This window comes from Palaemon carinicauda, chromosome 28 (assembly GCF_036898095.1).
Source record: "Palaemon carinicauda isolate YSFRI2023 chromosome 28, ASM3689809v2, whole genome shotgun sequence".
Classification (NCBI taxonomy): domain Eukaryota; kingdom Metazoa; phylum Arthropoda; class Malacostraca; order Decapoda; family Palaemonidae; genus Palaemon; species Palaemon carinicauda.
Genome location: NC_090752.1, coordinates 54,181,941 through 54,207,377, shown reverse-complemented (window position 1 = coordinate 54,207,377; position 25,437 = coordinate 54,181,941). Strand labels below are relative to the sequence as shown.

The 25,437-nt window shown below is 45.1% G+C and overlaps 1 protein-coding gene across 1 annotated transcript in view; it reads right to left on the bottom strand.

The window, feature by feature from the left end:
• The window catches only part of beg (malonyl-CoA-acyl carrier protein transacylase beg), a 130,020-nt gene extending 104,919 nt beyond the window's left edge, over nucleotides 1–25,101 (bottom strand). The window contains 1 exon segment of the mRNA XM_068351999.1: nucleotides 25,038–25,101. The gene's annotated coding sequence lies outside the window, so the exon portion shown is untranslated.
• Nucleotides 25,102–25,437: the final 336 nt, after the last annotated feature.

Sequence of the window (25,437 nt, the reverse complement as noted above, 5' to 3'; positions counted from 1 at the left end):
GACCATTCGGTACTCACTATCTGCGTCGCTCTGCTCAGACTGTCGGCGAGCACATTCCTCTTGCCCGGAATGAAGCGAGCCGATAGTGTGACCGAGTGGACTTCGGACTATCTCAGTATCTCTACTGCAAGATGGGATAGCTGTTCTGAAAAGGTACCTCCCTGCTTGTTGATATAAGCCACCACTGTGGTGTTGTCGCTCAACACCACCACAGAGTGGCCCGCCAGGACCTGATGGAACTTCTGAAGTGCCAGGAATACGGCCTTCATTTCTAGCAGGTTTATGTGAAGGTACTTTTCTGATTCTGACCACAGGCCTGAGGTCCTGTGGTTCAGAACGTGGGCCCCCCACCCTTTCTTTGATGCGTCCGAAAACAACATCAAATCCGGGGGAAGGACGAGAAGATCCACTCCCTTTCCCAGGTTCTCGTCTGCCACCCAACACTGAAGGTCCGTCTGTTCCGTAGGACCCAAAGTGATCAGAGTATCCGGGGAATCGTGTCCTTGATTCCACCGAGACTTGAGTCGCCACTGGAGAGATCTCATTCTGAGGCGACCATTGGGAACCAGACAGGCCAGGGAAGAGAGATAGCCGCGGAGACGTAACCACGCTTGGGCTGGAAGTTCTTCTCGTTTGAGGAAAGGCCTTGCGACCTTCCTCAGCCTTGCTATCCTGTCGTCTGATGGGAAGGCTTTGTAGAGATTGGTGTCTATGACCATGCCTAGGTATACCAGTTCCTGATAGGGCTGCAGAGAGGACTTCTCAAGATTTACCATGATCCCTAGATTCTGGCAAAGTTCGAGAAGCTTGTCTCTGTGGCGAAGAAGGGTTGCCTCCGAGTCTGCTAGGATCAGCCAGTCGTCCAGGTAACGGAGGAGACGGATACCGATCCTGTGAGCCCAAGATGATATCAGGGTGAACACTCTGGTGAACACTTGAGGGGCTGTGGAGAGACCGAAGCACAGCACCTTGAACTGGTAGATCTTGTTGTCTAGGCTGAATCTTAAGTACTTCCTTGAAGACGGGTGGACTGGGATCCGGAAGTACGCGTCCTTTAGGTCCAGTGTACACATGAAGTCTTGTGGTCTCACTGCAAGTCTGACCGTGTCTGCCGTTTTCATGCTGAACTGTGTCTGTTTGACAAACCCGTTCAGGGTAGAGAGGTCGATGACTGGTCTCCAGCCTCCAGACGCCTTCGTTACAAGAAAGAGTCGACTGTAGAAGCCTGGGGACCCGTCTACCACCTCTTGGAGAGCGTCCTTCTTCAACATGGTCTCGACTTCTGCCCGGAGGGCTTGCCCCCTTACCGATCCCATGGCAAGGGAGCTCAATGACACTGGCTTCGCTGTCAGGGGAGGTAGAGATGTTGTGAACGAGATGCAATATCCCTGACCGATCACGGAAATCGTCCAGGTATCTGCCCCGAGTTGCTGCCACCTTGTCGCGCAACTTTGTAGGCATCCCCCCACTGGTGGACATGCAGGGGGACTGCCAATTCTAGCGTTTACGGCCTCGGCCGCTCCCTCTAGGATTTTTACCTCCCCTGGAGGACTTTCTGCCCTTCCTGTCCTTGACAGGAAAGGGCTTAGACACCTTTGGCTTTGCTGCTGTCGGCTTCTTCACATTCTTAGCTGGACGGGACCGTTGGGTTGCTGGAGGTTTGTAGGGCCTCGATGTCAGGGCCCTATGGAGGAGGGAATCCTGGTTGGACTTCCTCCACCTCTCAGCAGCTAGCTCCACGTCCTTAGGCTCAAACAAACTCTTAACGAGTACGGAAGAATGTCTGAGCCTGCAAACGTCGGAACTGGGGACCTTCTGGTGAAATCTCTCAGCCACTGCGTCCCGTCGTTTCAGGATCGTATTGGCCCACAAGCTTGAGACTTGGTAGGCCAGAAACTCGATGGTTCGCGTGCCTGAGAGTAAGAATGTCTCCAGTGCCTTCCTGGTGCTTTCCTTGGACACATCCTCAGACCGCACCAGGATGCCAAGAGACCCCAGCCAGATGTCAAGCCACGAGGTTGCCTGCATGGCACACTTCGCCACCTTCTCCTGGCTTAGGATCTCAGTAGCAGAATACCAAACATGCCGGTTGGAGTCTCTCTCTAGAGGGACTCCCCCAGTGAGTTCTTCCACAGAATGGTGAACAGGAAGATCCAAACAAGTCTCCTCTAAGATCTCGAAATACCTCCTCTGGTGGACTCGAGGAGGAGGGAGGAGCTTGTTACCGGCGCTGGATCTGTTGGAGGAGGCAAGCTCAGAGAGCTGGCCTTCGACTTTGTCTCTGGCACTCTTCATCCCTTGTGACCAGGGCAAAGCTGCACTGGCCCTAGAGGGTTTCTGGAAGCCATAGACTCGGTCCAAGACCGTGTCCTTACCCTCACGAGGAGGAATCTCTGGGTCCGGAAACCCATTGAGATTTCCCATGAGGGTCAGAACTTGCCAGAACGCATGTTCTGACTCTTGAAGCTCTCCTCCCGAAGGGCTAGCAGCAAAGTCTCCCATCCCCAGTGGCTCTTCCTGAGGGGACTCGTGGACATTCTCCGAAGGTCTAGCTGGCTCCTGTCTGATCCTTGCCGAAGACTTAGGTAAAGTCTTCGAGTCCTTCGGCTCCCTCCTGGGAGGGATACAGGACTCTAGTAACGATGGATGCAGGCTCTTCTCTACCCCTGTGCGAGAAGACTTCTCAGGGAGAGGCGGAGTTTTCCCCATTGGTGCGATGGGGGAACAGACCGGTTCGTCTGACTCCCCTGAGGATGGGAAATCCTCATCCGCAGGGGAGGGAGAGAAAGTCTGGGGGGGAGAGGGAGCCTTGCGCAAGGATTTCCGAGGAGACAGCTTAGCCCTCGGAGAAGTCACCACGGAGGGGACTCCTCTCTTACTCTTCAGGGGAGAAGAAGCCGCCACTGTTTTGTGACCCAGTTCAGAGAACACAGGCTTAAAAGCCTGCATGAGAGCTCTGACTATGGTCCCAAACCAGGGCTGCTGGCTGGAAGTCGCGCTGTCAAACACTCCCTCTGGAGGGAAGGGGATTGTTCGATCCATAGGAGGAGTCGACAATCGAGGGTTCGCCTGAAACGAAGCTGAAGAAAAAGTCCTTAGACCTGTCCGGAAACCTCCCCTCCTCCGGCGAGCGCGCTGTTCTGCGCTTGCGAGGAGGGGAACGAGACGATGACCTGTCCGCCTGAAGCCCAGTGAAATCACGTGCGGGATCGCGCTGGCGATCGCGGCGCAAATCGCGCTAGTAGTTGCGGTATGAGCCCTGCCCTGGATCGCGCGCGGGAGGATCGTGCGCGGTAGGAATTGTGCGGGCGCGCGAGGGTGATGGCGAGGGCGCGCATAGGTGATGGTGAGGGCGTGCGGCGCGCAGGAGCTGGAATGTGGGACGGGGTTGAAGGCTGGATGGGCGCTTGCGCGTGAGCTATCATTTGATCGCGCGTGCGAGGGTGCGCAGGAACCTGCTGAAGGGCCCGTGCGGGCGAGACTGTTGGGCGCGCGTGCGCAGGAGAAATGTCTCTAGCACGTGGGCGTGGAGCGCGCGTATCTGGATGCACGGGGCGAGGGCGCGATTGCGCAGCCTCGTGATAGCGCAAAGGTGAATTTGCGCACTGGCGTGCAGGTGGTGCAGGAACTGTCCCGAGGAGATCGTGGGCACGCATGGCGCACATCAGGATGCGGGCGCACAGGGCGCCGTGTACCGACTTTCCGTCCAATGTCACTTCGTCCAAGTCTTTTCGTCCGATGGACTTTTGGTCCAACGACACTTGGTCCAATTTTAAATTGTTTCAATGCATAAAAGAAAAAAGAAAAAACCCTAGCCAATCCATAACTTCCCCAATAGAAAATTGAAACTTGTAAGGATCTCTTTCTCCCTTGTGGTTTATAATAATTAATTGCCCAACTCCACAGTATAGCAGTGAAAATAACTAGTTAAGAAAGTAAAATTAAATAGAAGTGTCTGATAATATATTCTTTGAGTATTAAAGGTAAGAAATGTAAGAAATAACATCTAAAGTAAAAATCAAAAAGCAAATAAAAGTTGATAATTTTATTAGTAACATGTAAAATAATGCATGATTTAAAAAAAAAAAAAAAAAAAGAATTAAATTGGTGCAAATTATATGACACATTCTTCAGAAACTCTGCTTTCCTCGTTGACTCATATCCAGTTACCAATATTTTGAGACGTTCGGTGATTATTTGATATCGTGAACTAGAATTTGACTGATTTCCACGAAGCATTTGAGTCATTTCACCTTGAATAAATCCTTTTTCTTCCTTCAAGGGTTTGATAAATTTCCAAATGTTCGAATGTGCTCCACCCGATGAACGTTTTATAGCAGAATGATACCCCTGTGCAGCATTGTTTGTTCTGGGTAAATCTTGAAGAATACGCTCATTAACATTCCATACATCTGATGGAAAAATAGGTGGATCTCTCTTTCGTCTCGCACTACGCCCTCTTACGACTCCCATGTAAGTCACATCAAAGTAAGCAATTAATTCGGAAGGTATTTCGTCATCGTTTACCAATTCCTCATAGGCCTCTTCAACATCTTCAGTTGGGAGAAATGCTAATGCAGATAAACATCTTACTTTAAGACAAAATTCAGTGTTTGTTATATTTTTCTTTGAGACCTAGATCAACAATTTTTCTAAATATGGATTGCCCCAGATGAAACAAACACGCAACGATAGATGAATTAAGGAATTATGAATCGCAACTTCGAAATCTGCCATGAGATCAATTGGATCTACATAAGGTTGCATAATTATCAATTGCTCGAAAACTGATTCATATGTCTGTCTGGTTTTATTCTGCAGTAATGCAAAGACCCGTGGGAAACTGTTACCATCAACTTGTATATGAATGCAAAATAGTTGATAACACTTTTCTTGCAAAATTCTGGATATGCCATCACATGCGTAATGACAATATGATGCTATATCTTCGAGAGCTCTTTCTAATGCAAATATTAGAATTCTTTGATGATCCTCGATGCCTGAATCATATCTTAAAAACTGTTTGGCATTATCAAGTTTACCGTATTCGTCAGGGATTTCAAATCCATGTCTAGCCACTGGATTTGCAGGAAATCTTGAATGCTTTTGTCAGCACATTTGAATAGTCTTTGAAAGTACTTGCACGCGTGGGAGCTGAGAGCTAGTATTTTAAGTTATCTCATTAAACTTTCTCGCTAATATACTACGCGAACTTGCTGCTATGTTTTCGATAGTTTCTTCCTTAATTTCAGCAAATGATTTTCTAGCATTTAATGCATCTACATTTGCGGGATGAAGGTGCTCACCAGAAAGAATAAATAATTTTTGGTACATTGTCTTCCGTAACCGTGTGAATGCACACTGAACACAACTGCCTTTTCTCACACGTCCAGTATTCTTTTCCAAGTTTTTTATTAGTTGGATGAAAAACGAAGATATAATTACTTACATCTACTACTTTTCTTTTCTTTTTCGTTGATTGTATGAACTTTGCCATTTTGGAGTAGGCAAATTCAGAAACTGAAGTACTAATCTTGCAGCACACTATATATATATATATATATATATATATATATATATATATATATATATATATATATATATATATATAGTACCATACTAAAGAGAGACAAGAATAAAGAGAATGTTAAGCATGACTAAGGAAGTAATTAGAAAATGAGCATATTACTTTATCATGAAAGCCAATAAGGTATAAAATTTTAACACAGAAATGAAGTAAACGGTAATAACAATTTCTTACAAGACTTGTTTTCTTTAGAAATTGGACCAAATGTCGTTGGACTAAAAGTCCATCAGACGAAAAGACATTGGACAAAAAGACTTGGACGAAGTGACATCGGACAAAAAGACCACCCACCGCAGGGCGCGCAACAGGATTCGGGTGCGCAGGTGTGCGCTGCTGAGTTGGGCGCGCATCGCACGCAACAGGATTCGGGCGCACAGGAGTGCGCAGTTTGGATGGAGAGTGCAGGGGTACCTGTGAGTGCCCGTGTGCTAACTTAGGTACCTCCTGGACTGCGCGCTGTATCAGGATACAACTACAACTGCGCGCGTAACTCCAGAAGTGCGCCGAGGCACTGGAGAGCGCTGACAAGTAGGAGAGCGCTTGAGCGCTGTAGCAGAAACAGATGAGCGCTTGTGCGCAGGTGAGCGCTGGCGCGCTATAGCAGCAACTGCAGGTGGGCGCTGGCGCGCAGGAGATTGTGGGCGCTGGCGCGCAGGAGATTGTGGGCGCACAGGGGAACCCTGGCGCGTAGGAACAGGAACGCTAAGTCAGGAACAGCAGCAGCGTGTTGGCGCGCAGGGGGTACCTGGCGCTTAAGGGACTGAGGCGCAGTTTTGCGCTCAAGTCCCTTGTGCCCCGAAGGGACCGGTGCCTGTGCAATGATAGGGTTAGAAGGCGCATATAGCGCATCAGCAGCCTTGAAGGGCGACGGCAGGTCAGCAGGACTGGAGGGTGACAGGTCAGGGGGTCTCGAAGGACGACCTTCCACCGAAGGAGATCGCGAACGATCTCCGGAGAGGTCTAAGGTGGTAGCTGGCAGGATCGGTGAACGGCGAGTCTCCTCCGCAGAGGACTGCGGGGATGACAAGCCGAAGAGGCGCCTCCCAACTCCCTTGTGAGGAGACAGAAGTCCTCTACGGCGAAGGGGAGGAGGAGCCTTCCATCTTATACGCCCTCTAGGGGCCGTGGGATCAGCAAGCTGACCATCATAAGGCCTCCGCAGAAAAGTCCCCCGAGGGGGAGAATCACTAGCAGGAGGGACCATAGGACTAAGTTCCACCCTCGAAGGATGTTCAGAGGGGGAAGCTAAGCCTTCAGCTACCTCAGCAACAACAGGAGCAGGAGATTGATCAGACACACCGGAGGCCTCCGTTACAACAACGTAGACGACAGACAGAGGATCTATGTCTGCTGTCGTCGGCGATTGCTTAACAGCTGCTCCCAGTTTGATCATGTCAAACAGGGCTTCCTTGGAGGGCGAACCCTGAAGCCCCAAGGAAGCCCAAAGCTGTAACAAATCATTGTTATTCACAGAGAAACCAATATCCTCCTCCGGGGGAGGAGGGGCAGCTGCCTCGCTATGGGAGGCGACTACCTCTCCCGCACCCCGGGATCGGTCAACAGAACTACGGCCTACGCTACCACTCGACGGCCTCTCGGAAGAGACCGATTGAGTGGGAGCTTCGGAGGAGGTTTGGGCTACGGAAGAAGAGGCCTTGGAATTTTCTCTCTTCAAAGAAGCCTTTGAAGGAGAAATATCCCTTTTGGACTTCTTCTTCCGGCGCCGGGCAAACCTCTCCCACTGGGAGGTAGACCACTCCCTACACTCACCGCATACATTACCACTATCACACCGTTGGCCCCTACAATGAGGACACAAGGTGTGAGGATCTGTGTCGACCGCCGACATAAAAGTCCAACAAGGACGGTCAGGTAATCCAGGACACGTACGCATTATTATTAATAGAGGCCAACTTCACACACACTGTAGAAAAAGAGAAAGCAAAAACAGATTAATGGCAGTCAAGTGAGGGTGAGAGCAGACACGTCTGTTCATCACCCAAGCCAAAAGCAAAGTGAAGTATTCACAGGTGTGTGGGTGAGGGGGGGGGGGGGGTAGCAAGCTACTCCTCCCTACCCCACGCTAACTAGCAGTGGGGTAGTAAACCCCCGTTAAAATTCTAATGGCTCGTCATTTCAGCTACGCCGAAGTAATAACCCATATTAAATAGCGTGGTTTGTATTTCAGTTACGGAATAAATGGAGTTGAAAGTTAATGAAGCTGGAGAGTGAAATGGAAAAATGGAAGGGGGAATGGAGGTCAAGTTAAAGATATGAAGAAACAGGGATTCAGAAAAGAAAACAGATCAAGGCGAACACTTATTCAATGTCGGGAACTACACATTGGAAAAAGAATTCAATGAACTCCAACCCCACTACTAATGTAACTACACTGCATGAAAAAGAAAATAGGAAAGGTAAACAGATACACATTGTAACACGGAAACATTCAAGGGATATACAGTATACACAACCTTAAGTGTAACTAAAGAACCAAGCATGAAAAAATAACATAAGATTGGTAAGCTAAGACATAATAAAAAATTAGAAGGCATTTGATATCACAGAACATGAATTGCTAATCTTGGTCATGAAATTTGCTATTTTCCATGTAACTTGCAATTCTAAATTACACAGTAAAGTGTAAAACTTTTAACTTTATAAAAATTCCTACCCATTGATAAACTAAAGTAGAAAAAAAAATTCTACTCTTTTACTTTCCTTAAAGTTACCAATTTCCAGGGAAATAAGCAAGAATAAAAAAAAAAAATTGCACTTTTTGCAAAATTTTTCTTTTAATTTCATGTTTATCGACCGGTCGATCTTCTGAAGTTATCATTTGGTACACTGAATGAAAGCATATTTGAAATTTTATCATTAACATAATTTAACTTATTATTCACATCTCGAGTAAACAAGTTTTTTCACTTTTTATGCATTCTTGAGATATAACATAACATATTGTAAATCTTTTAAGTGATCTGCATTTTTAATAGAATAGATATCCCTACTCTTTATGTGAACATCTTCCTGAAATAGAATAGAAATTTGGTACTGCCTAAAACAGTGCAATACATGAATTTAAGGATTGAATTTCTCATGAACCTCTTTCACCATGTTCACCAATGCCATGGGACATTCAAGAGCAGTTCATCACTGTGCAAATGGGATAGGGCGATCAGTTGACGATGGGCCATACCCTTTGTCTAGGGATTAATTATCCTTATGTCTGTCTAACAATTACGATGTAAAATTTAACAAAAATTCTATTTTATCTATGTATCATGGCCCTTCGTGCACATTTGGGAAGAAAAGGTTATATTTTTCCCGTTCCTCCTTGCTTGACAAGGGACTCTGCCCAAGTTTGGTTGGTACTGCTAGGGTGTTACAGCCCATCCTACTCTGTTCCACCACACCTGAAACTTCATTCTATAAATATCTATAAAATTAGTAAATACAGTATGTACTGTACATGCAGTCATTATGAAAACAGTATTGTAGAATACATAGCATAATTTTTTTTCTTTTTATAAATTCTGGAGTATATATGGAGGAAAACATAAGCTACCTTTGACAACTTTGCTTTGTACAGGCACTTTTACCCCGACCGAAGCCTGTTGGCTTCGTTACTTTAAGTTGAACAATTACTGTACTGTATATTTCCTGAATAATTCTTGAAATCTTGATATGCTTAATTTATGATTGCTAAAGATAAAATGAAAGTGAACTAAAATATCACATTGTTGATATAATTTCCATTTTTACTAAGCTATACAAAACAGAGCCCTGTAATAGAGAGATTTTTCCAGCGCAAGCTGGGACAGTAGTTAGAATTGTTAAGGTTGTGGTAGTCGATGTGGTAACGTCCCTGAATGGTGAATGCCACACTGGGGTTCGAGTCCCACTCAAACTGTTTTAGTTTCTTTGATCGCTGTAACCTTACCATCCTTGTGAGCTAAGGATAAGGGGTTTGGGGGAGCCTATAGTTCCATCTGCCGAGTCATCAGCAGCTATTGCCTGGCCCTCCTTTGTCCTACCATGGGTGGAGAGGGGGGCTTGGGTGCTGATCATATATATATGTTGTGGTCAGTCTCTAGGGCATTGTCCTACTTGATAGGGCAATGTCACTGTCCCTTACCTCTGCAATTCATGAGTGGCCTTTAAACATTTCATGAGGGGTTATAAGACTGCTGGAGGGAGAGAGTGAGAAGCCCCGCCGCTTCGCTAGCCGGACTAAGCTCACTTTGACCTTTTGGCCTAGGACCGACTCATGTTTGTATAGATGGAATAAATAAAAATTACTTTTAAAATATTGTAATTTGTTCCTACAATAACTACAAACTATCACCCTTTAATAGAGATTCGCTGCTTGGCAAGTTAGAAGTCCCACTAGAACCAAACACGACAAGTTTTTTCTTCCCTGAATGTGTCATACATCCTGATCCCATACGGGAGCTAAAGAGGCAACTCCAGCAACTTCCTTTCAGTCTTTTATTGGGATGAAAAGACTGTAGAAGATGAATTACATAATATTTGGTCAATTGTAGAAACCCTTTCCCTGCAAGGGAAATCAGCTTTATAATATTATAAATGTATTATGATCAATGGGTTGGTATAAATTCCACCATTAAAGCTCACTAATGTTGGTAGAGTACCTGGTTTTTGTAACAAGTTAGCAGGTTGGAAATATGTACACACAGTACATACTTTAGATAAGTCGCATGCCTGAACTGCAGCGGGCAAATGAATCTTGCTTCAAATGATGATGCTAAAATTTGAAAAAAATCATATATGTTCTAATGCAGAGGGAGTGCAACTGGTAAAACTGGAAACAAACAAAAAAGGCTACAGTACTGTTCATGTAAGCATGATAAAATATGACAAATTTGTAGATAATTTGTATTTTTCCTAACTATACAAACCTTAGCTATTTAATAAGGGCATTACTTTCGGCGTAGCTGAAATGACGAGCCATTAAAATTTAACGAGGGTTTACTACCCACACCGCTAGTTAGCGGGGGTAGGGGAGGGTAGCTTGCTACCCCGCCCCCCTCACACACACCTGTGCTTGAGCTCACTTTGCTTGGAGGTAGGACTTCAAGGGGGATAGGGCTGGTGGGCAAGTTTGATTAAATAGCTAAGGTTTGTATAGTAAGGAAAAATACAAATTATCTACGAATTTGTCATTTGTTCCGTAACTGACATACAAACCACGCTATTTAATAGGGGCGACTCACCCATTAGGAAGGGTGGATGTCCCAGCTAGTACTGGCTTTTTGGCTTTGCCCGGGGGCTCGTTATTTGAGTGTGTCAGCACCCAAGAAATAAGGAGTCCCTGCACCTCGCTAGAACCTTGCTACGTAAGGACTGCGGCCTACGCAAGCTGTGTGTGAAGGTATAATGAAGTGTGACTTGTCCTGGAAGTTGACCTAAGTTCCTTAGATGGAAACTTAGACTAGGACTCTCCCAATACCACCTCGTCAGGGTATGGGGACGTGACAGTATTAACTTAATACTAGGAACGCAAGGGAACATGGTTTACCTGCAGTGGTTTGAAGTCAGCTATGCAGAGAACCCAGGATGCTGCTTTCCCCAAGAGAGGGGATGATGAAGAAAAGAATAAGGGCCAGTCAAACCTTTTCATTCATGCAGACTAAAAGCGGGTAACAATGCGTTAGACCTTCTGCTACTTGTCCAATAAGGAACTTGAGGTTTTAAACCAGCTGTTGTGCAGCCACCACAGGGCCGATAGAGAACGTATCGAGGCTCATGTGGGTCACGTCTTGCAGGTAGTGGGCTTTGAAGGTTGTCTGCCGCTTCCACACCCCCGCTTGAAGGACCTGCGTCACTTAAAAATTCTTTTTGAAGGCCAGGGACGTAGCTATGCCCGACATCACGTGCTCTAGGGCGACGTGATGGAGGAGGGTCTGGATTCAGGGACAGATGAATCACCTTACGAATTCATGCTGAGATGGTGTTCTTAGTGACCCTCCTCTTATTCCTCCCTGTGCTAACAAATAAAGCTGGCACATGAGGGCGGAATGCAGCCGTTCTTTCAAGATATAGCCTCAAGCTCCTTACTGGGCATAGTAGGAGATGGTCTGGGTCATCTGTTACAGAACGGAGACTAGAAACCCGGAAAGAGTCGAACCGAGGGTCTGATACTCTCGGATTCTGAGTCTTAGCAATAAACTCAGGGACGATTCTGAATGCTACCTCCCCCCATCCCCTTGAATGAGCGATGTCATACGAGAGACCATGAAGTTCACTAACACGCTTGGCCGAAGCCAAAGCTAGTAGGAACACTGTCTTCCAAGTTAGGTGGTGATCTGAAGCCTGGCGTAATGGTTCATAGGGAGGTCTCTTAAGAGACCTGAGAACTCGAACCACGTTCCATGGAGGAGGTCTCACTTCCGACTGAGGGCAGGTAAGTTCATAACTACATATGAGTAGGGAAAGTTCTAGCGAAGAAGAAATGTCCACTCCTTTGAGCCTGAAGGCTAGACTTAAGGCTGAGCGATAGCCTTTCACTGCCGAGACTGAAAGGCGCATTTCTTCCCGCAAATACACAAGGAACTCTGCTATTGTTGGAATAGTGGCATCGAGTGGAGAGATACCACTTCCACGACACCAACCACAGAAGACTTTCCACTTTGCCTGGTAGACAGCTGCGGATGACTTTCGCAGATGTCCAGACATCCTAACCGCAACTTGCTGCAAAAATCCTCTCTCAGCGAGGAGATGCTGGATAGTCTCCAGGCGTGAAGTCATAGCGAAGCTACGGCTTTGTGGAAGATGTTGGCATGTGGTTGTCTGAGTAGATTGTGTTGTGGAGGAAGCTCTCTCGGTAACTCTGTTAGGAGTTGCAGAAGGTCCGGAAATCATTCCGCGTGATGCCATAGCAGAGCTATGAGGGTCATCGAAAGATTGACCGATGTTCTGGTCTTGTTGAGCACCCTCCTCATCAGACAGAACGGGGGAAAGGCGTAAACGTCGATGTTGTCCCACTGTTGTTGGAAGGCATCTTGCCAGAGTGCCTTGGGGTCCGGGACTGGGGAGCAGTACAGCGGAAGCTTGAAGTTAAGAGCTGTTGCGAACAGATCCACAGTCGGAGAACCCCACAAAGTCAGGACTTTGTTGGCTACTAGATGATCCAAAGACCACTCAGTACTCACTATCTGAGACGCTCTGGTAAGATTGCGGCGAGCACATTCCTCTTGCCTGGAATGAAACGTGCCGATAGCGGAATCGAGTGGACTTCAGTCCATCTCAGTATCTCTACTGCAAGATGGGATAGCTGCTTTGAAAAGGTACCTCCTTGTTTGTTGATGTAAGCCACTACTGTGGTGTTGTCGCTCATCACCACCACAGAGTGACCCGCCAGGTATTCTTGGAACTGTTGAAGGGCCAAAAAGACGGCCTTCATCTCTAGAAGATTTATATGGAGGCACTTTTCTGATTCTGACCACAGGCCTGAGGTCGTGTGGTGCAGTACATGGGCCCCCCACCCTTTCTTTGACGCGTACGAAAACAGCATCAAATCCGGGGGGAGGACGAGAAGATCCACTCCTCTTCGTAGGTTCTCGTCTGTCACCCACCACTGGAGGTCCGTCCGTTCCGCAGGTCCCATGGGGATCACGACGTCCGGGGAATCGTAACCTTGATTCCACTGGGACTTGAGCCGCCACTGGAGGGATCTCATCCTGAGGCGACCGTTGGGAACTAGACGAGCCAAAGATGAAAGGTGACCGAGGAGACGTAACCACGATTGGGCTGGAAGTTCTTCTCATCTGAGAAAAGGGCTTGCGACCTTCCTCAGCCTTGCTATCCTGTCGTCTAATGGGAAGGCTTTGTGGAGATTGGTGTCTATGATCATGCCTTGGTATACCAGTCTTTGGGTTGGACTTCGAGATTTACCAAGATCCCCAGATCCTGGCAAAGTCCCAGAAGCTTGTCCCGGTGTTGAAGAAGGGATGACACCGAGTCTGCTAGGATCAGCCAGTCGTCCAGATAAAGGAGGAGACGGATGCCGATCCTGTGTGCCCACGAAAATATTAGGGTGAACACTCTGGTGAAAACCTGCGGTGCTGTGGAGAGACCGAAACACAGCACTTTGAACTGGTACAGTATTCCTTGTTGTCTAGGCTGAATCTTAAGTACTTCCTTGAAGACGGATGGACCGGGATCTGGAAGTATGCGTCCTTCAGATCCAGTGTACACATGAAGTATTAAGGTCTCACTGCTAGTTTGACCGTGTCTGCGGTCTCCATGCTGAACGGAGTTTGTTTGACAAACTTGTTCAGAGCCGAGAGGTCGATGACTGGTCTCCAGCCTCCAGACGCCTTCTTTAATAAAAAGAGTTGACTGAAGAAGCCTGGGAACCCGTCGAGGACCTCTTGGAGAGCGCCCTTCTTCAACAGGGTCTGGACTTCTGCCCGAAGGGCTTGCCCCCTTGCTGATCCCATGTCAAGGGAGCTCAACGACACTGGATTCGTCGTCAGGGGAGGTAGAGATGTTGTGAACGGGACGCGATATCCCTGAATAATTACGGAAATCGTCCAGGAAGCGGCCCTGAGTTGCTGCCACCTGTCTGTGCAACTTTGTAAGCATCCCCCCACTGGTGGACATGCAGGGGGACTGCCAATCCTAGCATTTGTGGCCTCGGCTGCTCCCTCTAGGATTTTTACCTCCCCTGTAGGACTTTTTGCCTTTCCTGTCCTTGACAGGAAAGGGCTTAGACACCACTATCTTCGCTGCTACTGTCGGTTTCGTGGTCTTGGTAGGACGGGACTGCTGTGGTGCTGGAGGTTTATAGGGCTTGGATGTCAAAGCCCTATGCAGGAGGGAGTCTTATTGGGACTTCCTCCACTTCTCAGCAGCCTGTTCCACATCCTTAGGCTCAAACAAGTTCTTTCCTTCTAAGGAAGAATGCCTGAGCCTATTTATCTCGGTGCTAGGGACCTTCTGATGGAACCTCTCAGCCACCGCATCCCGACGTTTCAGGATGGTATTCGCCCACAAGTTCGAGACTTGGTGGGCCAGAAACTCGATGGTGCGAGTGCCTGAGAGGAGGAACGTCTCCATAGCTTTCCTGGTACGTTCTTTGGAGAAGTCCCCAGAGCGTATCAGGATACATATGGTCCCTAACCAGATATCCAGCCACGAAGTGGCTTGCATAGCACACTTCGCAACCTTCTCCTGGTTAAGGATCTTGGTTGCCGACAACGAGACCTGCCGGTTGGAGTGTCTCTCAAGAGGGACTCCCCTGGTAAGCTCTTCCAAAGAATGGTGGAGAGGAAGAGCTAAACAAGGCTCCTCCAAGATCTCGAAGTACCTCCTCTGTTGTACGCGAGGAGGTGGGAGAAGCTTGTTGCCGGCACTGGAACGGTTGGAGAAGGCAAACTCAGAGAGCTGGACAGCGATCTTGTCCCTGGTACTCTTAACCCCCTGAGACCAGGGCAGAGCAACACTAGCCTTAGAAGGTTTTTGAGTGCCAAATACGCGGTCCAAGACCGTGTCTTTGCCCTCTCGAGGGGGCATCTCTGGGTTGGCAAACCCATTGAGAGCCCTCATAAGAGTCAGGACCTGCCAAAATGCATGCTCTGACTCTTGTAGTTCTCCTCCGGATGTCGGACTTGCAGTGAAGTCTCCTGTCCCCAAAGGCTCTTCTTGGAGAGATTCGCCGAAGTTCTCCAAGAGACTAGCTGGCTCCATTCTAAGCCTTGAAGAGGATTTTGGCACTGTCTTTGAGTCCTTCGACTCCTTCCTGGGAAGGATGTAGGACTCTAACATGGACGGAGGCAAGTTCTTCTCCGCCCCTACCCGGGAAGACCTTTTAACACGAGGTGGGGTTTCCCTCATTGGTGCGATAGGGGAATGTCCCACCTCACGTGACTCCCGAGGACGGGAAATCTTCGTCTGACAGGGAAGGAGAAAAAGTCGGGGGGGGAGGGGGGGGGGGGGGGGGGAAGGAGCTCGCCTCAAAGGCTTACGAGGAGACAACTTAGCTCTTGGAGAAGTCACCGCGTCCAAAACTCCTCTTTTCTCTTCAGAGGGGTAGAGACAGCCTAGGATCTGTGCCCCAACTCAGAGAGAACAGGCTTGACAGCCTGTGTAACTGCTCTGATTAGCGCACCGAACCATGGCTGTTGACTGATAGCTTAGCTGTCAGACACTCCCTCTGGAGGGACAGGGATAGACGGATCCCTGGGAGGAGTTTCCATAGGGGGGTTCCTGGACCTTTCTGGATGCTTCCCTTCCGCCGTAGGGCGCGCTGTTCTGCGCTTGCGGGGAGGGGAATGCGGCGATGGCAACCTTGCCGTGCGCTGTCCAGCAGCCTCGCGCGCGGGAGGGTATTGGCGCTCGAGCAGGGGCGCGTAATGGTGCTCGCGCGATGGAGAATACCCGGGGTTGCGCGCGGGAGACTGCTGGCGCATGTGTGGGAGACTGCTGATGCGCGTGCATGTGCACGCGCGGGCGATTGTGAGGGCACGCAGGAGAGTGATGGCGAGTAGGACCGCGCGTGGGAGACTGTGGGCTCACAGGAGCTTGCGCAGGAGACTGATTGCGCGCGCGCGGGTGAATGTTCGTGCAGGATCAGGTTGTTGGACATGCGGGCGAGAGTTCGCGCGCCCCAGAAGATGTCGTAGGGTGCGCGCGCGCAGAAGAGATACCCCTGGCGCGCAGGCGCATAGTTGAAGCCTGTGTGCGTGGGCGCGCATCTTGCGGGCGCACAGATCCGAAAATCGTGGGCATGCAGGAGAGACGGCTGTGCGTGGCCGTTGGCGCGTGGGAGAGCGCTGGCGCGTTGGCAAGCGCTGATGAAAGGGAGAGCGCTGGCGCGTAGGAGAGTGCTGGCGCGCAGGAGGTTGTTGGCGCGCAGGTGAACACTGGCGCGCGTGCAGGGGAACGTTGGCACGCATGTCCATCATGGCGCGTAGGGGAAGTATGCACATGATGGCGCTTACGCCCTTGATGCCCTGAAACAGGGTTTGATGCCTGACGAGCATGGTAGTCAGGTTTCGTGGGCGTGTAAAGCGCATTAGCTCTCAGGACAGGAACGGCGACGGCAGGTCAGTAGGTCTGTCGGGTGGAAGGTCGACGTGTCCTTTGAAAGGACGACCTTCCACCGAAGAGGATCGCGAACGATCCGCTGAGAAGTCCAGGATCATAGCAGGAAGTCGGTGAACATTGACGAGGCTCCTCTGCAGCGGACTGCAATGACGACGATGAACCAAAGAGGCGCTTCCTCACGGCTTTAAAAGGTGAAGGAAGGCCTCTCTGGCGAAGGGAAAGGCGAGCCTTGCAACGGATGCGCCCTCTGGGGGCCGTTGAATCAGCAAGCTGACCTTCTGCAGTCCTCCGAAGAGGAGTCTCTGTAAGTGAACTCCCCCGACGGAGAGAAACACCGTCAGGAGAGACTGTTGGACTTAATTTCTCCCTCGTTGGTTGAGCAGGAACGGGAGAAACTAAGCCTTCAGCTACTGCGGGATGTGAAGAGGCAGAGGTATTAGGAGATACCGCATTGGATACCTCTGACACCACAACGTCGACAATTGACAGAGGATCAACCTCTGCCAAAGTCGGCGATTGCTTGACAGCGGCACCCAATTAGATGATGTCAAGGAGAGCTTCCTTGGAGGGCGAACCCTCGAGCCCCAAGGAAGACCAAAGTGGAAATAAATCGGTTAATGACACGTCCTCCCCCGGGAGTAGAGGTGGAGCTGCCTCGCTAGGGGAGGCAACGCCATCTCTCAAACCCCGAGTTTGGAAAAAGAACCACGGTCTACGCTACCACTCGACGGTCTCACGAAAGAGACCGATCGAGTGGGAGCTTCGGAGGAGGTTTGGGCAATAGAAGAAAAGTCCTTGGATTTTTCTCCTTTCAAAGAAACCTTCGAAGGAGAAATATCCCGCCTGGACTTCTTACGTCGCCGAGAAAACCCCTCCCACTGGGAGGTAGACCACTCCCTACACTCACCACACTTATTATTACTATCACACCGTTGGCCTCTACAGTAAGGGCAAAAGGTGCGAGGGTCTGTCTCGACCGCCGACATGAATGTTCCGCAGGGGCGGGCGGGTAATCCAGGACAGGTGCGCATAATCGCAGAGGCCAACTTCTCACATAAACCTGTCAAAGAAAAAGCAAAAAAGCATTAATGGCTGCCAAGAGAGAGGCGAGGATCAGAGAGGACATGTCCGTCTACCATCCGAGCCGAGAACAAAGTGAGCTCAAGCACAGGTGTGTGTGAGGGGGGCAGGGTAGCAAGCTACCCTCCCCTAACTCCACTAAATAGCAGTGTGGGTAGTAAACCCTCGTTAAATTTTAATGGCTCATCATTTCAGCTACGCCGAAAGTAATACCCCTATTAAATAGCGTGGTTTGTATGTCCGTTACGGAACAAATGAAAAAAAAAGCAATAAGTTCATATCGACAAGGATCCATTAAAACAAAATGATCAGGTTCTTTCATCTTGCAAAACTTCGAAAAACAAGGGGTTAATAATATACATTGGTAAATATGTCCAATGGTAAATCTCCAATATGTTTGAGTACGATTACAATGTCCAGCAAATCAAGAAAAAAAATTGCCCAAGTAAAAAGTCCAATATCTTGACCTGACCAAAACTAATAAACATTATATCTTTATGACTTCTCGAAGTAAAGCTCTTTGATGTTTCCAAACTCATACCAATCGGCTCCAGTATCTAATGGATGTACTGATGGCATAAGAAATATCAAGAGCAATTATTGTATTATAAAAAATGTACAGCATGTCAATAAAAATTTTCTTCATGACCATAGTCATCCCTTCAGTTATATAATACCAAGCCATTTGGATTATGTCTTTGGACCTCAAGAAAATCAGTAAGTCCGTATCCTTGTAAAGTTTGTTGAAATTTCCAAAAGAAAAAGTTGAACATACCCTTCTTTTTATTACCAACATTGGAGCCCCTTTTATATAAGTGCACAAAAAGGAACAGATGCTTTGCTTTCTCCTGTAAGCAGCCAACATATAACTACACCCAAACACCACACATAGCCAGGTTCTTTGGAGAGTCATTAATAGTGATAATATCATGGTCAAGTGATGGCTCCATTTCCGGTATAAATGGTTATTAAACTTTTGACAGTTACAGGCTGATTCTTAACTCTTCTTTGGATGTCCTTCCTTTCCCTTGCCACATTCACATTGTGACGGGAATAGGAGGCGAAAAAACAACGGGACGAGTCCAGTTCACTCCCGTTATAAGTGTTCTCCTCTAGCAGTAGAGGGCGTGGGGGAAGAAGGGGATTCCTTTTCCAAGCTTGATCTTCAAGAGGAGAAAGATTTTTCTGTGACCTGCCATTTTGCACGTCTACGAAGCACACACAATGCTTAACAAAAGAGACTGTCATCTGCACCAGACGGGGATGTTAATGGTAGGAAATACGAAAAAATTAGTCTGAAAGATAGTATTCTCGCTGTTCTGAAAAACGTGCCAAGCATTACGAATGTTAGGCAAAAAACTGGTGTGGGGTTGTTCAGGTAAAGGAACAGATTTGTTACTTGACTAGCTTGTGGATTTAGTATCAAGAGATCTAGCTTGTTGTTTTGGAAATTCTGGCAGAACTTTAAAATAATGTGATACACATTCGGTAGGGTGCGCTATTCGTAAACGGGATTGGGAAGTGGTAGCAAGCTAATGGTGTGCTTTAATATGGCTGCTTTGAGGAGGAATATTCTCACACGTCAAAATGGCAGTAAGTGGAGTGACGTCATCACGAGTGGGCATAATGACGCGTGTGGACTAGTTGGCTTGACCAATCCGTGGATGAATTTTATCCCGTAGGAATGGCGGTGGGTGGGGTGACATCATCAGGCAAAGGAACAAAGGCGCATACAGATTTGTTATGCTGAATGTTTGGCCTGGCTGAACCGTGAATAGACATTACTCGTGGAATTAGTGAAGGTTATGTCACACAACTTCTTAGCATTAGTAGGCTTAGAAGGAGAAGACAATTGTTTGGAGAGCAGCTCAGCGTGGCTAAATTCTAGGGTGTGGATACGGCTGAAACAATTCGACCACCCTCATATTAAAGAGGAAGTGGTTTCCTAGGTGTATGAGACAAGTCTGGCTTTTGGGAACAAGCTCTAGACTGGTAACAAGGATCCTCCAACAAAACTGCCTCTGTACGAGGCAAAAGGGTAGGGTCAACCTAGGGTTTTACGAATAGGAACCCAAGGAGACTTTCGATGCTCGAATTGAAGATACTCCTTCCAAGAGTGGAAATATCTTCTCCGGACAATCAGCCATGCACAGTTCATCACTAAAAATACTTGTGTGAGGTGAGGGAGATCTATTATTAATAGGATAATCAGGACTGAGGGTACTGATATTGGATCTGGCTCAAAGAGTGCAGTGGCCATAACCGCTATAAATATCAACTCAAGATCACACTGGATATCATCAATACCAAATGATAAAACATTATCAAAATTATGATCGTCGTCATCCATGACTGAAGTCTCAGCGGGTTCCTGTCACGAAGGACCAGGATGAGGATTAACTTAAACAACAGAAATGAACTTTCATATCTTGTCATTGCTGGTACATGACAAAGAAGGAGAGCGATTTCGAGGACTTAGTTTTTTGTGAGGAGAACAATATCTCTCCCACTGAAAGGAAGACCACTCCCTACAGTACTCACATGGTGATTCCATTGAACATCTCTTGCCATGGCAAGAAGGGCAAACGGGATGCAGATCAACATCTACCCAACTCATGAAGGTAACACAAGGACGCCCATTACGGCCAGGGTATGAACGCATGACAGTAGGCTTACTAGCCATAATTGCACATTGTAACTCCCAGATAATGACAGTAATGTAAGTGACAGTGAATAATTAAAACCACAAGGCACAAACCCTAAGCACTTTAAGGGTATGCTGAGTAAATGCGGATGCCTCGATCGTAGAGAGAGGAAGGGATACAGTAGTTCCTCTTAACAGGATGACCAGAAGGGTAGTGAAGTGTTTCATGTGATGCCATGTACTGTAGTTGCATAGCAACTGTATTATGATGCAATCAAACCCCTTTTCTTTCGACTATCTCGTAAAAAACTAGACTGGGAATACAGTAACCCATTTAAAAGAGTCAGAAGTTTGCATCCACATAGGAATAATTGGTAATAGTATACAACACCACGCTCTCCATTTACTGTACTCCAAAATAATGCAATCCTGCAGTTTTCATCTTCTTGCACAGTAATTAGGTGGTTATTTAAATTCTGGGAAAGCAATAATAAGCAAGATATATTCAGGAAGAGGGAAGGGGTTATAAAAAAAAATAGTTCGGTTTCCTCACCAAATGACTTGGAACTGACATATCAACAAAGTCAACGAAACGGGATTTGTGATGCCAGCGTACATAAACAGAAGTTTGTGATGCCAGCGTACACTTGATATACTGTATATTCAAAATATACTTAATAAAAAATTGAGTGATTACTCAAAAAAGTGTCACTATTTGTAAATTGCATATTTTATGGACACTTTCGAGTAATTAATCTATTTTTAACTAAGCATATTTTGAATATACAGTATATCAAATGTACGCTGGCAATACGGACTTCTGTTTATGTACGCTGGCATCACGAATTCTGTTTGGTTCACTGTATTGACATGTCAGTTCCGAGTCGTTTAGTGAGGAAACCGAATTATTTTCTTTTTATAACCCTTTACCCCTTCCTCAACATATCTTGCTAATTATTGCTTTCCCAGAATTTAAATAACCACCTAACTACTGTGCAAGAAGATGAAAACTGCAGGATTGCATTATTTTGGAGTAAATGGAGAGCGTGGTGTTGTAAACTATTACCGAATAATTAAGCATATAAGTGTCTAGGGTGAAAAGCAAACCCATCCTACCGCAGAAAACCATACATGTGAAGTGTGGATTGTGAGGATCATTCAATCATAGAGTTGAACAGGTCTTGCACAATATAAACTTTAAAACCATAGAAAACAAACGAAAGTAATCCAAAAATAAAAAAAAAATAAATAGTTATAAGTAAAGCCAGTGCATGGAGGAAATACAAAATTTTAAAGTGCCAATATAATTAGTTATGAAGCAAGAAGAAAACATACATACTATAAGCAAATAATGTGGGAAGCAGCAACATACATTAATAATTTACAGTACTTAATCTTCCAAATGATCTTAAAGGAAAATTAAATGATAAAAAGCTCCCAGATGGTTATAACAAACAAGAATTAGCCGATAAATTTCAAGAATTCTTCGAAAATAAAAAAGAAATATATAATTGGATCTCTCGTGGATATTCAGAGTCAAACTGGTGCTGAACCACAAACATATATAAGATTAATGAGATTTAACAATGTAACAAATGATGATGACGCCAGGATTTTCAAGGTATCAAAAAAAAAATTGCAAGACTGATCCGATGCTAATATATGAAGTAATATATGTCGAAAACTTTTTTAGTCTTGAGGGCATAACTTTAATTATAGTATATACTAGCATTGAGTAGTGCAAGTACCTTAAATCTGAGAAAGGGCTAAAGTCACAACAGTTCTGTAAGTTACTCTATTAATTAGGACATAGTTCATTCAGACCTTAATGTATTTTTAATCTATCCCTATCAAAAGTGCAACAATATACAAATCTTCAACAACTACTGTATTGTAGTGTGTCACTTAGGTTGAATCTGAGCATTGTTGCATAACCAGTCAGAATACAGACAATTATATTCTCTGACCCCAGCTGTATGCTTTGTGGAAAATTATCTGTAGGAAATGATAGATAAAGAGCAATGTGGCATCCTGAATTCACTTTATCTTATTGCTGCTTTTGAAATAGTTGTGATTAAATACTACCAAATGACTTATGATCTATTGGTTCTAAATGGTGAAGCTTTTGAGTAATTAAACGATTACTAGTCGATAGAAACTAAGCATTGCGATCAAATTGGAAATAATTATCGTACAAACCATTAAGAAAGGGTACCCAAAGGAAGTGTACGAGGCCCAATACTATTGAACTACCAAACATATTACTTACATACATACATATGGAGTAAAGTTAACTATTTTTGGATGATACACAATTTTACTTCTCCATAAATGACATGATGTAGACTAGAATTTAAACCTCATTTTTCCTAGTGTAAGGGAATGGATGATATTTAACTAACTAAAACTAAATAAAAATTAAACAAAGTATATGGTGTTAGAAAAGAAACTTTATTCTTTATAAATCTTGGCGACATCAAAATAGATATTGATGACAATTTGGTCTAGTCCATGACCTGGGTGTAACACTGAACTATAATTTGTCTTTCAGTGCTTAAATAAATAATGAAATAAGAATCGCTGGATATCACCTCAGAAACATTGCTTTTGTAATGAAGTATCTGGATGAATGTTCTGCTAAGAAATTTAGTGATTTTATTATCACGATTGATTAATGCAAATCTATTGAAATAAACTTATCAAAGGTAAAACTTTACAAGTTATAAAACATAAAAAATAAAATTGATAAAAGGTCTTCTACCTTAAGAAAAGATTACTCTTGTACCTGTTAACTACATTGGCTGCCCATTGAAGCTAGAATAAATAAGACATGTGCAATGACTCATTAAGTTATGAGAACTGGACATTCAAAACATATCATGTCAACACAAGAATAGTTATGGATGGTTTACCATAACTAAAGCCAAGATGCATCTCAACTGTAGGTTCTAGACAATCTTAGGACTTCATATTTGAAAGCTCTAGAATCTAGAGCTTTCAAATATGAAGCCCTAAGATTGTACAACAAGCTCACACTTGACATCAGAAGGACTGATGATACAAAGGCTTTCAAGAAATTGTTGCAGATTTTCTTTCACGAAATGCTACGATACCAGGGATTTGATAATGTGGATAACGCCACAAGATTCTCTAAATATTTAAAAGAATGCATACGAAAAACAAATCTTTCAGGTCCTGCAGGGAGCAGGACATTTCCATGTGTGGCAGGACCAAAAAACACAACCTTCAAAAGTAAAGTAAAGGGTACTGATCGTGTTGGCTAGACAGACAGAGTAGGCCCAATTTACAGAGTTTTTTTCTGTATTATTTTCCTTTTGTTTAACACCTAGGCTACTAAAACTAATACTATTTTGAATAACAAGGAAGACTTTGAAATAATAAGTTTGTTCCAGCTATGACCTTATAATCACATTCTCTAGTATCTAATCCTTTTTCCACCATATTAGGAGTGATCCTAGAAGGAACCAGGGTTTTAATCATGCAAGCAATTCATGTGATCACTGCTTTCAAGATATGCCGCTTGATTGAACTTTTATGCAAGTTGAATTCTGATGCCATTGTACACAAACTCATAAACATGTGGTCATTAATCACGCTTCCAAGATACGCTGATTGATTGATTGATTATATGTGCAAGTTAAATGAGTTTCTATGCAATAATACAATCTAATTCTTAATTGACAGTTTGTGAACCAGTAGTGTAGAGATTTTCCCGCACAAACAGGTATGATTCTTGTATGTTGTATAAGGATATGTTAAGGTGTACTAGGAAGACATACCACTGCAAGACTAATAAGCACAGCCTACCATGGCCACATTTTCATGTTTTTCATTTATGGGACAATGAGACAATATTTTCCATGATACCGTTTGTATTTCCATTAAGTTTTTAACAGTTCAGAGATTACTTTTATTTTGCTTCCCCAAAAACTCAGTATTCTCAATGTGGCAGGGATTAAAGTAGCCCAATTTTTTTATAACAGCTTCCGGCTGTGAATAAACAAAATTAGGGGTGTATGTATGACAGCAGCCACCTGTATGTATGATGAAGACCGACTAAGAATACGACAGTGTAAGGGGGTCGCAGGGGGGCGTTAGCCACCCCCCTTAGGTAAGTAGCTTCGGACACGGCTTGTAGGTTAGGTTAGGAGGGCCGAGTTTAGGTTAGTTGGTGTCCATTTTCAATGCACACGGGAGGAACTGGCCGCCGAAATACAAAGGCTTGAATCAACAACAACAAAAAAAAATAATAAAAATTAACAGCCTTCAGCCTGCTGGCTAAGGTACATAGTGTTAATCGACAAATAAATCGATTAATTTGTCATCATAAATTACAAATGGTTAAAGAATAGCCTAATATAAGCCCAGTAAATAGTTTGCCAGCCTAACAACTTGTTCAAAGTCTATGCTAGCCTAAATGCTTATAGAAACAAGACATTTTTTTCCGAAAACCAGGTCCATTTTCTCGAAAATTAGGGCAGACTGGAATAAACAGAAACTGTAATTTCATATAAAGGTGGCAATAAACATAATGTATGTTAAGGAAATAAACATAAAGTTAACAATAACTTAAATTACACATAACTACTTAAAGAGGCGATTAATTATATAATTTAACCTAAATATACTTACACACGTGAAATATTCGTACTACACAGTCACTGTTTGTTTTGTTTACATCACTTCTTCCCTTTTCGATATTGCTTCTGATTTGCCAGCAGAACAATTAGCGAAACTACCAAATTATCCTTCGTTGGTAATTGTACAATTGTGACATTTCTTTGTCCTTAAAAAGTTCAGTGTATATAGAAAATAGAAAATAAGTATAACCTTTCATAGTTTATATATATATATATATATATATACACACACATATATATATATATATATACACACACATATATATATATATATATATATGTGTGTGTGTGTGTGTGTGTGTATACTGTAAATACATACTTACTCATGTACTGTATATTATTAGTAGTTAAGCTACAATCCTAGTTGGAAAAGCAGGATACTACTAGCCCAA